The sequence below is a fragment of the Cebus imitator genome, unplaced genomic scaffold (assembly GCF_001604975.1).
Source record: "Cebus imitator isolate Cc_AM_T3 unplaced genomic scaffold, Cebus_imitator-1.0 Scaffold254, whole genome shotgun sequence".
In the NCBI taxonomy this organism is placed as follows: domain Eukaryota; kingdom Metazoa; phylum Chordata; class Mammalia; order Primates; family Cebidae; genus Cebus; species Cebus imitator.
The window spans coordinates 1,056,508-1,069,871 of NW_016107569.1; the positions used below are offsets into that span (position 1 = coordinate 1,056,508).

At 44.4% G+C, this 13,364-nt stretch overlaps 1 protein-coding gene across 2 annotated transcripts in view; it reads right to left on the reverse strand.

Annotated features, from left to right (window-relative positions):
- ABL1 (ABL proto-oncogene 1, non-receptor tyrosine kinase) overlaps positions 1-13,364 on the reverse strand; it is a 161,061-nt gene that overhangs the window by 31,745 nt on the left and 115,952 nt on the right. The gene's annotated exons all lie outside the window — the stretch shown is intronic.

The following is a 13,364-nucleotide window of genomic DNA, read 5'->3' on the forward strand; positions in this document are numbered from 1 at the left end:
AAAAATCAAATAGTACAGAAGGGCTTAAAATGGAAGACAAATACTTGCTATCCCAGTCCTGTCTGCTCCCAGAGGCAGAACTGTTTTTTTGGTGATCACCCCCACCTCTCTAAGTATCAGCTAGATCACTGGACACACACCTACACTGCTTGTTCTTCCAGCTAGGACAGCGCCTCTCAAGGACCTACTTCACAAGACAAGGCTATTAACATCTCACCCTTCCTTCCGGCTTTCCTGCCCCCATAGCCATCCTCAAATATGATCTTCTTTACTTTTTTTTTTAACCTTGTGGAAATTATTATTGCAGAATAGAAAAATCTGTTACTAAACTCTTCCATGTTTTGTCTGAAACAGACTCTAAAAGTTGGAAATTAATCAACAGCTCTTTTAAATTAACAAAATGTGTGAATATTATTCATTACAGGGTCAAACAGGTTATTATTTGTTCCTAATGTTTCTTCTTGTCTTTTTTTTTTTTTTTAACAGTGCTCAAATTCTCCAGAATTTTTCTGTGATAAACACAAGGTGTAGACAGGTTCTTTGATTTGCAAACCAGCAAATCAAATCACCTCAAGTAGATCTTACAGTTGAGGAACATTGTGGGTGAAATCCAAAATACTCATTTAAGGAATTACAATTTAAAAATCACTAGCTGGGCTGGGCATAGTGGCTCACACCTGAAATCCTAGAACTTTGGGAGGCCGAGGCAGGCAGATTGCCTGAGTTCAGGAGTTCAAGACCACTCTGGGCAACATGGTGAAACCCCATCACTACTAAAACACAAAAAGCTAACCAAGAGTGGTGGCGGGGTGCCTGCAGTCCCAGCTACTCAGGAGGCTGAGGCAGGAGAGTCACTTCAGCCCAGGAGGCAGAGGTTGTAATGAGCTGAGATCTCATCACTGCACTCTAGCCTGGGAGACAGATATAAGACTCAATCTCAAAAAAAAAAGAATTTTAAAAAACCATAAAAATAGAAATCATTAACTGAATTAAACCTTCAGGAGATGTTTCTCTGAAACAGTAAATCCCAAATTATGTCACTATGATGTCTGGTAATTTTTATGATCTTAAAAAGAAAGGCCAGGCATGGTGGCTCCCGCCTGTAATCCCAGCCCTTTGAGAGGCCAAGGTGGGCAGATCATCTGAGGTCACGAGTTCAAGATCAGCCTGGCCAACAATGTGGCGAAACTCTGTCTTTATTGAAAATACAAAAATTAGGCCAGGTGCAGTGGCTCATGCCTATAATCCCAGCACTTTGGGAGGCCGAGGAAGTTGGATCACCTGATGTCAGGAGTTTGAGATCAGCCTGGCCAACATGGCGAAACCCCGTCTCTGCTCTACTAAAAATATAAAGATTAGCCGGGCGTGGTGGTAGGCACCTGTAATCCCAGATACTCAGGAGGCGGAGGCAGGAGAATCATTTGAACCCAGGAGGTGGAGGTTGCAGTGAGCAGAGGTCGTGTCATGGCACTCCAGCCTGGGTAATAAGAGGAAGACTCTGTCTCAAAAAAAAAAAACCCAAAAACAAATTAGCTGAGCATGGTGGTGTGCGCCTGTAATCCCAACTACTTGGGGGGCTGAGGCAGAAGAATCAGTTGAACCTGGGAGGTGGAGGCTGCAGTGAACTGAGATCGCCCCACTGCATTCCAGCCTGGGCAACAGAGTGAGACTCCATGTCAAAAAAAAAAAAGAAAGAGAAAAGAAAAAAAACAGAGAGGAAAATCCTAATTTGAAAAGAATTGAAGGATCTATCAGATGCTTGAGTCAAACACAAATGGTAACAAAATTATGTTTTAGTTTTCCTTCTTTATGGATTTAGAGGATCCCTAAGCATCCTTTCTTGGGTAATAATACCATATCAGGGGTGGGCCTGATTCTGAATTCTCTTTAAAAAAAAAGGGAAGTTTTCCGCCAGCGGACCGGGAAGTCACTGAAGATAGAGCGATGGCAGCTCTGGGGCCCTCGCTCCGGGGCCGACCTGAGGCCACAGTGCCCCCGCGGTAGACCGGACTTGGGTGACGGGCTCCGGGTTCCCGAGGGATGGAAGGGTCTAAGACGTCCAACAACAGCACCATGCAGGTTAGCTTCGTGTGCCAGTGCTGCAGCCAGCCCCTGAAGCTGGACATGAGTTTCAAGATCCTGGATCGTGTCACCATCCAGGAACTCACAGCTCCATTACTTACCACAGCCCAGGCGAAACCAGGAGAGACCCAGGAGGAAGAGACTAACTCAGGAGAGGAGCCATTTGTTGAAACTCCTCGCCAGGATGGTGTCTCTCGCAGATTCATCCCCCCAGCCAGGTGCCTACTACTTCTCAGCCCCCTATTCTTTGCCAAAGGCTAGTAGAATTTTAATTAAATCCAGGGATCAAGACCTGGAGCCAGGTGATGAGATGCATCATCACCTAGCCTTTTGGCCCTTTTGAAAAAGACGTATTCCCTATACCTAGCCCGTCACCCAGTCCAGAATGGATTCTTTCCTGTAGCCATTCACACAATGGGAAAGATAGTAGCTCTAATGACAAAGTATTGAGAAAAATTGAGGGAGTGATTAATCACTAATAAAAGACATGGGCTCTTGAGAAGTTTCAAAATTGCAAGTGTTGTTAGATGTGCGAGTCCTAGTTCTCATATCTGCAGGTAAAGAGGTTGCCGGCAAGGGGTTATTTTTAAATAAAGGGTTAATATTAAAAAAAAAAAAAAAAACCCACTTGAGAGACTAGGCTAAACTTCTGCAACATGACCAGAGAACTTTCAGAAATGGATGTGCTCTAAAATATCTCTCTGGGATAAACCAACAGAATATAAGTAATCAAGGTCTTCAAGTCTAGCTTCTGTACTACTAACTGAAGTCAACCTTAGGAACTATTTCTCTGAAAGAGTAAGTCCCAAATTATCTTATTACGACATTTGGTAATTTTTCTGAACAGTGAGGGCAAAGATAATTTCAAGAAACAGGGTCTTGTAACAATGCCATCTCCTAGAGTGTGGAAGAAGCTTAGTGACATGTTAGGCCCCTTTCCCGAGTATTTATGCTGGCTCTAGAAGTACACCTAGTGCCATCACTATTAGGGATTATCAATGTTATTAAAATATGTGATCCCCACCCCCACCTAGTATACGCTGGTGTGGAAGTCTTGACTGCAGGGTCAAACACTGTCCTTTGAAATGTGGGTATGTGGGCTGGGCGTGGTAGCTCACACCTGTAATCCCAGCACTTTGGGAGGCTGAGGAAGGCAGATCATCTGAGGTCGAGTTTGAGACCAGACTGGCAAACATGGCAAAACCCTGTCTCTACTAAAAATACAAAAATTAGCTGGGTGAGGTGGTGCACACCTGTAGTCCCGGCTACTTGGGACACTCAGGCATGAGAATTGCTTGAACCCAGGAGGCAGAGGTTATAGTGAGCTGAGATCACGCCACTGCATTCCAGCCTGGGCAACAGAGTAAGACTCCATTTCAAAAAATAAAAAAACAAAATGAAATGTGGACATATGATCAGAGCTTGACGCTTTCTTCTGTAAGGCCTACCTATAATGTGAATGTATCATCTCACTTCCAGCTTCAGTTTCCTACACACAGAGGGAGAACTTAGAGCCATTCACTAAGCAGTCCCACTGCCGAAGCTTTCTAAATTCCGGTAATCCATTCCAATCATTTATAGTTGTCTTACACTGAATTCTGTAGTAATTTTTATAAGTTATCTTCCTTTGCTGAGTCTTTCTAAAGCATTCATCTTAATTTTCCTAGAAACAATTCTCTTTTCACACTTGCATTGCATTGGCTTCATATTAACCAAGTAATTGCAACAACAGATATATCTGGAATAAACACAACTGGCTCTCGTGGACAGGAGCATGTGCAGCAGCAGATGGTGGTAGTGAGGCTGCCCTATCTCGTGTGCCATGGGGCATGGGGACGAGGGGGGCATGTTTTATAAGGAAGTGAAGAGTGCTGGTCAATTTAGCAAGTCAGTCAAGTGGAAGCCAGTTAAGAGCTTCCACTGCCATTACATTAAGAAAAACCACCAGGCAGAACATTCTTGACACACAAGGACTTTACATGCCAACAAGAAAAAGCAAAATCCCTCCAGTACGGAAAAAAATAGACAAAGCCATGAACAAGAAATTCACAGAAAATTTAAATTACTATTAAAGGCCGGGCACTGTGGCTCACACCTGTAATCCCAGCACTTTGGGAGGCCAAGGCCGGAGATCACTTGAGGTCAGGAGTTTGACCTTGGTGAAACCCAGTCTGTAATAAAAATAAAAATACAAAACTTAGGCCAGGTATGGTGGTTCATGCCTGTAATCCCAGCACTTTGGGAGGCCAAGGCGGGCGTATCACAAGGTCAAGAGTTTGAGACCACCCTGGCCAACAAGACAAAACCCCGTATCTACTAAGAATACAAAAATTAGCCAGGTGTGGTGGCACGTGCTTATAATCCCAGCTACTTGGGAGGCTGGGGCAGGAGAAACACTTGAACCTGGGAGGCAGAGTTTGCAGTAAGCCAAGCTCACGACACTGAACTCCAGCTTTGGAGACAGTGCAAGGCTCCATCTCGAACAACAACAGCAACACCACAAAAACTAGCTGAGCATGGTGGCGCACGCCTGTAATCCCAGCTGCTCAGGAGCTGACGTAGGAGTATCACCTGAACCTGGGAGACGGAGGTTACAGTGAGCCAAGGTCACGCCACTGCACTCCAGCCTGGGCAACAGAGTGAGACTCCATCTTAAAAAAAAAATAAAAAAAATTACCATTAAACATGGAAAGTATGTGAACTCTTGATAGTAATCAAAGAAATGCACCTTCCTTGCCAAATTTGCAGATACATCTTTTAGACACTGACAGCCAGTGTGGGTAAGATTTCAGAGGGGCACTCTCACACAATGCTAATAGTAGGTATACATATTGAGGGCAACTGGAATATGAACCAAAAGTCTATAAAGAATTTAACATCCAATTCACCTCTAGGAATTTATCCTAAGTGATCAACACAATGATTTCTATACACTAATTTTAAATAACAGCACAGAAAAAGGGAAGTACAAAATATCTACCAACACAGGATAAGTTAGTTTATGCTGCACTCATACAATAGAATATATTTTAAAAGCCACTCAAAATATTTTTGGAAAAATATTTAAATTTGAGAATATATGCACAATAATATATTAAATGTTTATATTACAGTCCAGTATAGAGGCATGGTTCCAATTATGAAAAAAACTGAAAAAAGACCAGGAATTTCACCAAACTGTGAACAGTAGTTAACTCAGGGTGGTGGGATTATCAGTGTTTAAAATTTACTTTTTTTTTTTCCCCTTGAGACTGAATCTTGCTCTCATTGCCCAGGCTGGAGTGTAACAGCAAGATCTCGGCTCACTGTAACTTCCACCTTCCAGGTTTGAGAGATTCTCCTGCCTCAGCCTCCTGAGTATCTGGGATTACAGGTGCCCACCACCATGCCCAGCTAATTTTTTTTTGCATTTTTAATAGAGATGGGGTTTTACCACATTGGCCAGGCTGGTCTCAAACTCCTGACCTCAGGTGATCTGCCCGCATCATCCTCTCAAAGTTCTAGGATTATAGGCATGAGCCACCATGCCCGGCCTTAAATTTTCTTTATACTTTTTTATATTACTGTATATTTCTCACAATGAATGTGGATTATTTTTATTACCAGAAAAGAATGAAAAAAAAAATAAACTAGAAAAACATTAATAGAAGCCAACTGAAACTTTTTTTGTTTTGTTTTGAGATGGAGTCTCATTCTGTCACCCAGACTAGCGTGCAGTGGTGCGATCTCGGCTCACCGCAAGCTCTGCCTCCCAGGTTCAAGTGGGAGCCTCAGCCTCCCTAGCAGCTGGGATTACAGGCGTGAGCCACCATGCTGGGCTAATTTTTTTTTTTGTACTGTTAGCAGAGACAGGGTTTTGCCATGTTGGCCAGGTTGGTCTTGAACTCCTGGCCCCAAGTGATCTGCCCACCTAGCCTCCCGAAGTGCTGGGATTATAGGAGTGAGCCACTGTGCCTGGTCCTAAACTTACATAATTGATAATTTAACATGAAAAAGCACGCTGGGGAGGGAGGGTCCCCTCAGGCTATCTCGAAAAGGCACTTGTGTGCCTCCCTCTGGTGCATCAACCTCATGGTCATGAGCAACAACTTTGGCAGACCAGGCCCACACAGGAAATTAAACCAAAGTCATGAATACAGAAACGCTTTTCTTCTCAAATGCCGTTTTACCTCTTCTATCAAACATTCTGCCACATCTGGATTTGATCAAAGTTACATAATCGGGGAAGTGGCCTGGAAAACACCTGGAATAAGCAGAATGCAGATACCCGCCCAGAGGTAACCATCAACTTGAAGTGTGGGTTAAAGTGGGACAGTCCCGAACATGTCGACAGATGCTGGGAATGTTATGCAAGAGGATGAGGCCTTTGTTAGGAAGGAAAGGGCCTCCCACTGCTTTTTGATTCAACAGGACATCAGGCAATCCAAGGCAGTCTCTCGACTTTCCTCTCCGGTTCTTGCTCTATTCCACAAATTAATGGCCAAAGCCCAAAGGGAAGTATTGCTCATGCATGCCTCTGGACCGAGGCACTGAAGTGTAGCCACAGTCCAACACCAAAACCTTCCAGTCAATTCCCAATCCAGGCTGATGTCAAAATTGACTCACAATGTGTAAATGCCAAGTTACTTGCTTCATTTCATAGTGAACTATGCTCGTCAACCTTAAAAATGATCACAGCTTACAGGGCCAAAGCTGCAGAATGTACTTAAATTTTTCTTGCTTGAGACACGAACTTTCCACCCGTCCCTCTGTCAGGAAGTGAGATCCCCCAAAGAAGTCCAAAGGCTTCATTCAAAAAAAAGGATGCCCCAAATAGCTCCCTTCTTCTGTTCTTCCAGCAGATCTTTTGGCTATTATCTTGGGAAATAAACTTTAGCATCTGCTGTTATTCTTAAATTTTTTTAGTAAACATTTTCTGCAGCCTCCTTTCTGAGTCATATTTTAAATAGATTCGAGATCTGGATCTTCAAAAGTGCCTCTCACTCTGCTTAATACCATATTGTCTGTTTCTTCATAGAATAAAGATAGACTGAAGAAAGAAAAAAAAACCAACCATATTGTCATTTGGTCATAATGTTAACAAAAAGGCTTCCACTCACTAACTAAACTCAGGAAAAGTCACTAATTAGCTGGCTGAGCACCGAGAACAGTGACATCTAAAAAACGCCTCCAAACCTCCAAGAAGCTCTGGCTCTGGCTATGAGAGTATTATTTGGAAATTTTATAAGAACCAGGCCACAAAATTCACTGGATCTGTGCATGATTAACTTGTTTAGACAGTATTCTAAGAAAATGGTTTGGGTCTTTAAAGTACAATTGAAAGATCGTTTTATATAAAAATAATCCTTTCTCAAAGCTGTGAGTCACTGATGAAAAATGTTTACAAAAGATTCTCGGACATGGCCTATCTGGCCTGGACTTCCAGGGGCTGCTGGTGCTGCGCCGGACGCTGGCCAACAGTCAGAGAAGGGAAATGCCCATGAGCCCCAGCACTGGCCAGTTCACAGCCCAAGGGGGGACTTTACCTCCAGGAAAAACATCCCTGGGAAGCTTCCCACCTCTGCCCAACATCACAGCTCCCACTAGAGTGCAAGGTGGCCAGCTATGCAGCATTCATTACTGTCCACACTGCGGGCTCTCCAGAAGGTTCTTGAGACGGTTCACTGTGTGTGTGTGTGTGTGTGTGTGTGTGTGTGTGTGTCTGTGTGTGTGTGTTGGGGGGGAACAGGATGGAGCATGTCAGACGTGACAAACATTCCCTTTCATTTTGCTCATATTCAATTTTTTAAACTTGTGTTGCTTTATTCATATTTCCTCTGTGAGTCCTTCACTATTATCCTCCAGTTCAAGGAATCTCTGTAATTTAAAAATCTATAAAACAGATTCTTCTAAAAAGAGGCTTCGTGTTTTATTTCATACTCCGTTCCAAAGGATGAGATCATGCTCAGACTATTCTCAAGTTATTTTATAACAGTCTCACACAACTTTTCATAATATGAGCTTAGAGGAAAAGTATTATTTCCCACATCTTGAGCTTGATGAAAGTCATTTTATCTATCTCTACAAGGTCCTTTATTTTGTAATTTACACCTTTACCCAGAGCAGTTAAAAATTATTAAAACAGACACACACAGACATATGCTTAACTGAACGCAGCCTCTGTGTTATCTTCAGACCCCCAGAACACTGTCAGCTGCTAGGGCACAGGGAGGGGCAGGACAGCGGGTGAAAGACGTAAAGAACCAGCAGTAGCCCCTGCTCCTCGTGGGAGAAACAAAAGTCCAATGGAAGGTCAGCTCTGTCCTGTGCATGAACTTTTTTTTTTTTTTTGAGACAGAGTTTCAACAAGGCAGCCTTGTTGCCCAGGCTGGAGTACAATGGTGCAATCTTGGCTCATTCTAACCTCCATGACATGAATCAGGGTTCAAGTGGTTCTCCTGCCTCAGCCTCCCAAGTAGCTGGGATTACAGGCATCCACCACCATGCCCGACTAATTTTTTATATTTTTAGTAGAGATGGGGTTTCACCATGTTGACCAGGCTGATCTTGAACTCCCATCTCAGGGGATCCACCCGCCTCAGCCTCCCAAAGAGCTGGGATTACAGGTGTGAGCCACCGTGCCCAGCCCTGTGGATGAATTTATAAGTCAAAGAGCACAGACAGGGCCGGGCGCAGTGGCTCACACCTGTAATACCAGCACTTTGGGAGGCCGAGGTGGGTGGATCACGAGGTCAAGAGATTGAGACCATCCTGGTCAACATGGTGAAACCCCGTCTCTACTAAAAATACAAAAAATTAGCTGGGCACGGTGGCATGTGCCTGTAATCCCAGCTACTCAGGAGGCTGAGGCAGGAGAATTGCCTGAACCCAGAGGGCGGAGGTTGCAGTGAGCCGAGACCGCGCCATTGCACTCCAGCCTGGGTAACAAGAGCGAAACTCCATCTCAAAAAAAAAAAAAAAAGAAAAGAAAAAGAGCACAGACAGACACTGAGAGCCAGGAGTTCAGGGGATAAGCTCACTGGGATGAGGAAGGGAATCCACAATAAGACAGTCCCTCACAAGAGAAGGAGGATTCACCAGGGATCCATGGGCAGCCTGCCACACCAAGGCCACTAAGGTGGGGCTCCTACTGTGTTGTGCTATGGACCCCCCTGGCAGCAGGTGACGCCTAGGACTCCTCACAATAAAGTTTTTAAATGCAAAAATAAAATACAGAGGATTGCAAAGGAAAACAGTCCTTAAAAGACTTTTTGAAACAGTCCCCAAAACACTTTTTGAAACAGTCCCCAAAACACTTTAAAGAACTTGTAATACAGCTCTTATTAATGCATTAAATAGATGTTTCTTTATTCGCACATTAAATAACAAGATCCAGTGGTAATTATGGCAAAGTAGTGGAGTGAATAATAACCACAACTGTTACCTGATATGAAATACCTGGTTTCTGACCAGGTGTGGTGGCTCATGCCTATAATCGCAGCACTTTGGGAGGCTGAGGCAGGCAGATCACCTGAGGTCAGGGGTTCAAGACCAGCCTGGCCAACATGGCAAAACCCTGTCTCCACTAAAGATACAAAAATTAGCTAGGCTTGGTGGCAGGCACCTGTAATCCCAGCTACTTGGGAAACTGAGGCAGGAGAATCGCTTGAACCCGGGAGGCGGAGTTTGCAGTGAGCCAAGATTGCCACTGTATTCCAGCCTGTGTGACAAGAGTGAAACTCTGTCTCCAAAAAAAAAAAAAAGAAATACTTGGTTTCTACTGGAGACAGTCACAAGCACTGTAATACTCCCGTGATTTGTTACCTATTTTCTTAAAAAAATGAAATGCTAAATTTTATTGAGAGGTTAGTGAAATAAAAGTTTTATTTTTTCCTATTAGAGGACATGCAGTCCTTGAATTCTATCCCAGATTCCCAGGGTCTTCCAGGTTAACAGCTCCTACACTAAGGAACTGACTCAGTAAAACCCCAACATTCTGACAGGAAGAGCCTAAAAAGGAGACTGGGATAAATTAGTAAGAAGTCCAAATTATGCAATTTTCTTTTAAAATAAATGCAGTTTTATTACTTTCCACTTACAGACATTATAGACAGTAGATTAAATGAGTTTCTAGAGAAACCTCCTTTAAAAATAAAGTTATTTAAATTAGTCCAAGGTTTAAATATTTCCCCTGGAATCTTTTACATGACAACGTCTTAGCCAGACGAATTTATTCTCTATCCTAACTCCTAACCCTATCAACAGTCCAAATCTTAACGTTTCTTTCTCTTTCCCTCTTTTTTTTTGGGGGGGGGGTAGGGGAGGGTAGATAAGAGTCTAGCCCTGTTGCCCAGGCTGGGGTGTGGTGATGCAATCTTGGCTCACTGCAACCTCCACCTCCCGGGTTCAAGTGATTCTCCTGCCTCAGACTCCCAAGTAGCTGGGACTGCAGGTGCGCACCACCATGCCCAACTAACTTTAGTATTTTTAGCAGAGATGGGGTTTCACCATGTTGGCCAGGCTGGTCTTGAACTCCTGATCTCAAATGATCTGCCTGTCTCGGCCTCAAATATTAAACTTTCTGAAGATACACAGTCCCTGTCCCTCTCCCTCAACCAAAAAGGGAAAAAAAAAAAAATTCTATCACTTTCTAAGAATCTCTGGCAAAAAAGTCGCTAACCACTGGAAATGGAGTAGGAAGACACTCATAAATAGAGACGTCACTCTCTTCAAGACCATTCACCTGCCATTCACGGCCATGTCAGAACCGAGGCTGGGAGTCATCCTCTGTCAGTTCCCACCCTGCATCTTGGTGCTTTTCTGCCTCAATCTCTCATCGCTCCTGTCCCTTCCATGCTCTACCACACCCCTGGCTGGGTCTCCCTTAGGCCATTCCACCTCCACTCCCTACTATCAGGGCCTTTCTCAAATGCAGACCTAACCAGGTCACTCTTGCTTCAAATCCCCTAGAGATGGCTGCTGACCAAGAGGCAGAAGAGAGCATGGGCTTGGGAGGTGGCCCTGCCTGCCCATGGTCAGCTATCACTTATTGGCAGTGTCACTGGGGGCAATGCTGGGATGATGATGTGCTTTGCAGGGTAGCTGGCAGTTTGCAGCTAACATGGTACATGGTTTTGAGGCCCTAGGCATGAACAGGCCCTCAGAAAATGCTTAGGGTTGTTATTCCTTCCACCACTACAGTAAAAGTCTGAGCTCCTGAAGAAGGCAAACCAGGCCCTGCAGCGCTGAGTCTGGGAGCATCTGGTTCTCTACCCCGCTTTCCCTTCCAGCCTCCCCAACTCCTTTCAGTCCCCCCAGGTCTCCTATTGCTGCCTCTCCTGACTGCACTGTGATAAGTGCCATTTACTCTCCCTGGAGTTCCCATTCCTCAGCTTCTTCTGCTTTTCCTGGCCTCCCTACCTACCATAAACCTTCTCTAATTGGTCCTTCCTCCTCCCCATCACCTCGCCCACAACAGGTTGCTTTTCCTTTAATCCGTCTGAGTACCTGGTATCTGTTTCTATTATCACCCTGTATCTATCACCCAGTAAGTAATCTGTTCACATGTCCCCTGCAGTAGTAAGCATGGGCTCTGGGTGGACGGGCCTTGTTCAAATCTCAGCACCAGCATGTCTTAAGATGCTTGTTTCTGAGCCTCAGTTTCTCAACTGCACAGTAGGGCAACAATGGCATGGGTTCAATTTAGCTGGGCTGTCAGGAGGGCTCACTGCCTCCTGTATGCAGAGGATTTCTGCATGGAGGCCAGCTGTGGCACCTGACACTGGGAAGCTCACTGCAGAACAACTGCACCTTCTCTTATGGCTGTCACCACAACAATGTAAACTCCTGTGGGCTAGAGACCAGGTCCTCGCATCTCAGAGCCTTCTGAGCCTACTCAGTGCAACGGGACACACACAGTGCTGCTGGATGAGCTCAGATGCAGAACACCCTGCACTTGCCTGTCTTTAGCAATAAGGCACTGAAAAGTGCAGTTTAATATTCTGTTAACCTGTAATAAAAATAGCAATAATGACAGACAGTAAAGATGAAAAACAAATGCAACCTGACCGGGAAAATCTATGTAAAAGCCAAGGGAACGCAATGATTTGTTTTGAATGACATATAAACCATGGCCCAAATCCTAATGATGTAACGTAAAAAAAACACAGTTCTCTGTGCTTTCAAAAGAAACAGGATTTGTTACAGATTCCTAACAGACACCGCAGTGAAATCCTGGACACCTTCCCCAAAGGTTCTGGGAATCTCTGCACTGGCTGCAGATCCACTCTGTCCACTCAGCCTGCTAATACCCACAAAGGCACACATTTTTATTGCCACAGGCCATTTGCAACAGACTGAAAAGCCTTCCCTTCTGCTGCCAGCCATGGATGGTCTGAAAGCATTCATTTCACATTTCCCCTTCTTTAACATGTCTTCATGGAATCCTGGGTCCGCTGACACCAGAGTCACTGGGCTACCCAGTGACAGGCAACTTCCCCAGAAAGCCTTGTTAGCCTTAGAGTTTTTATTGCTAATCTGGGTAACTGAACATGACCCTCCCCACCTCCATGGTATTTTGGCTCCAAAAATCAATGCCTAATTCTATTCATGGCCTGTCTTTAAATATAATTTTAAGGTATTCAATGTATGACACTATTATCTAAATTTGAGGGCTTGTAAGATAGATAAAGACTCCCTTTCTATAGAGAATTTAAGTGTAATGAGGTTAAAGTTTATGCAACAGAATGTGATAGAATAGCTAATACTTACTGATCCCGAACCGAGTGGCAGCACTTCATCGGCACTTACTCCCTATAAGCTTATTAGGTAGACTCTATTATTAAGGCATTTGAGAGGGCAGGACACGGAAGCAGAGAGAGCGTCCGATGGTCTCCTAATGCCCATCCAGCCAACCCTCCACACCTCAGCTGCCTGTCCATCATCTAATGTCTCCTGTGCTTCTCTTGCTCTCGCGCCTTCTCTCTCTGTACCCGTCCACCTCAGCCCCTCTGGTCATCCTCTTCCTCTCTGCCCCCTTCTCTCAGTCTTCCTTCCCTCCCAGCTTTGTTTACCCTTTCCTGTCTCAGTTTCAGTCTGTGTCTCTCTCTCACTTCTGTCTCCCTCCCTCCCTCCCTCCCTCCCTCTCTCTCTCTCTCTCTCTCTCCCCTTCCCACCTGTTTCTCTCTGTCTTCCCTATCACCAGTACTCAACACAAGCAGTATAACAAAATATTTATGGTGTAACATGGTTAAGAAAGAAGGATTTGAAAACCAATTTTTTTCTTTTTTTTTTTTTTTGAGATG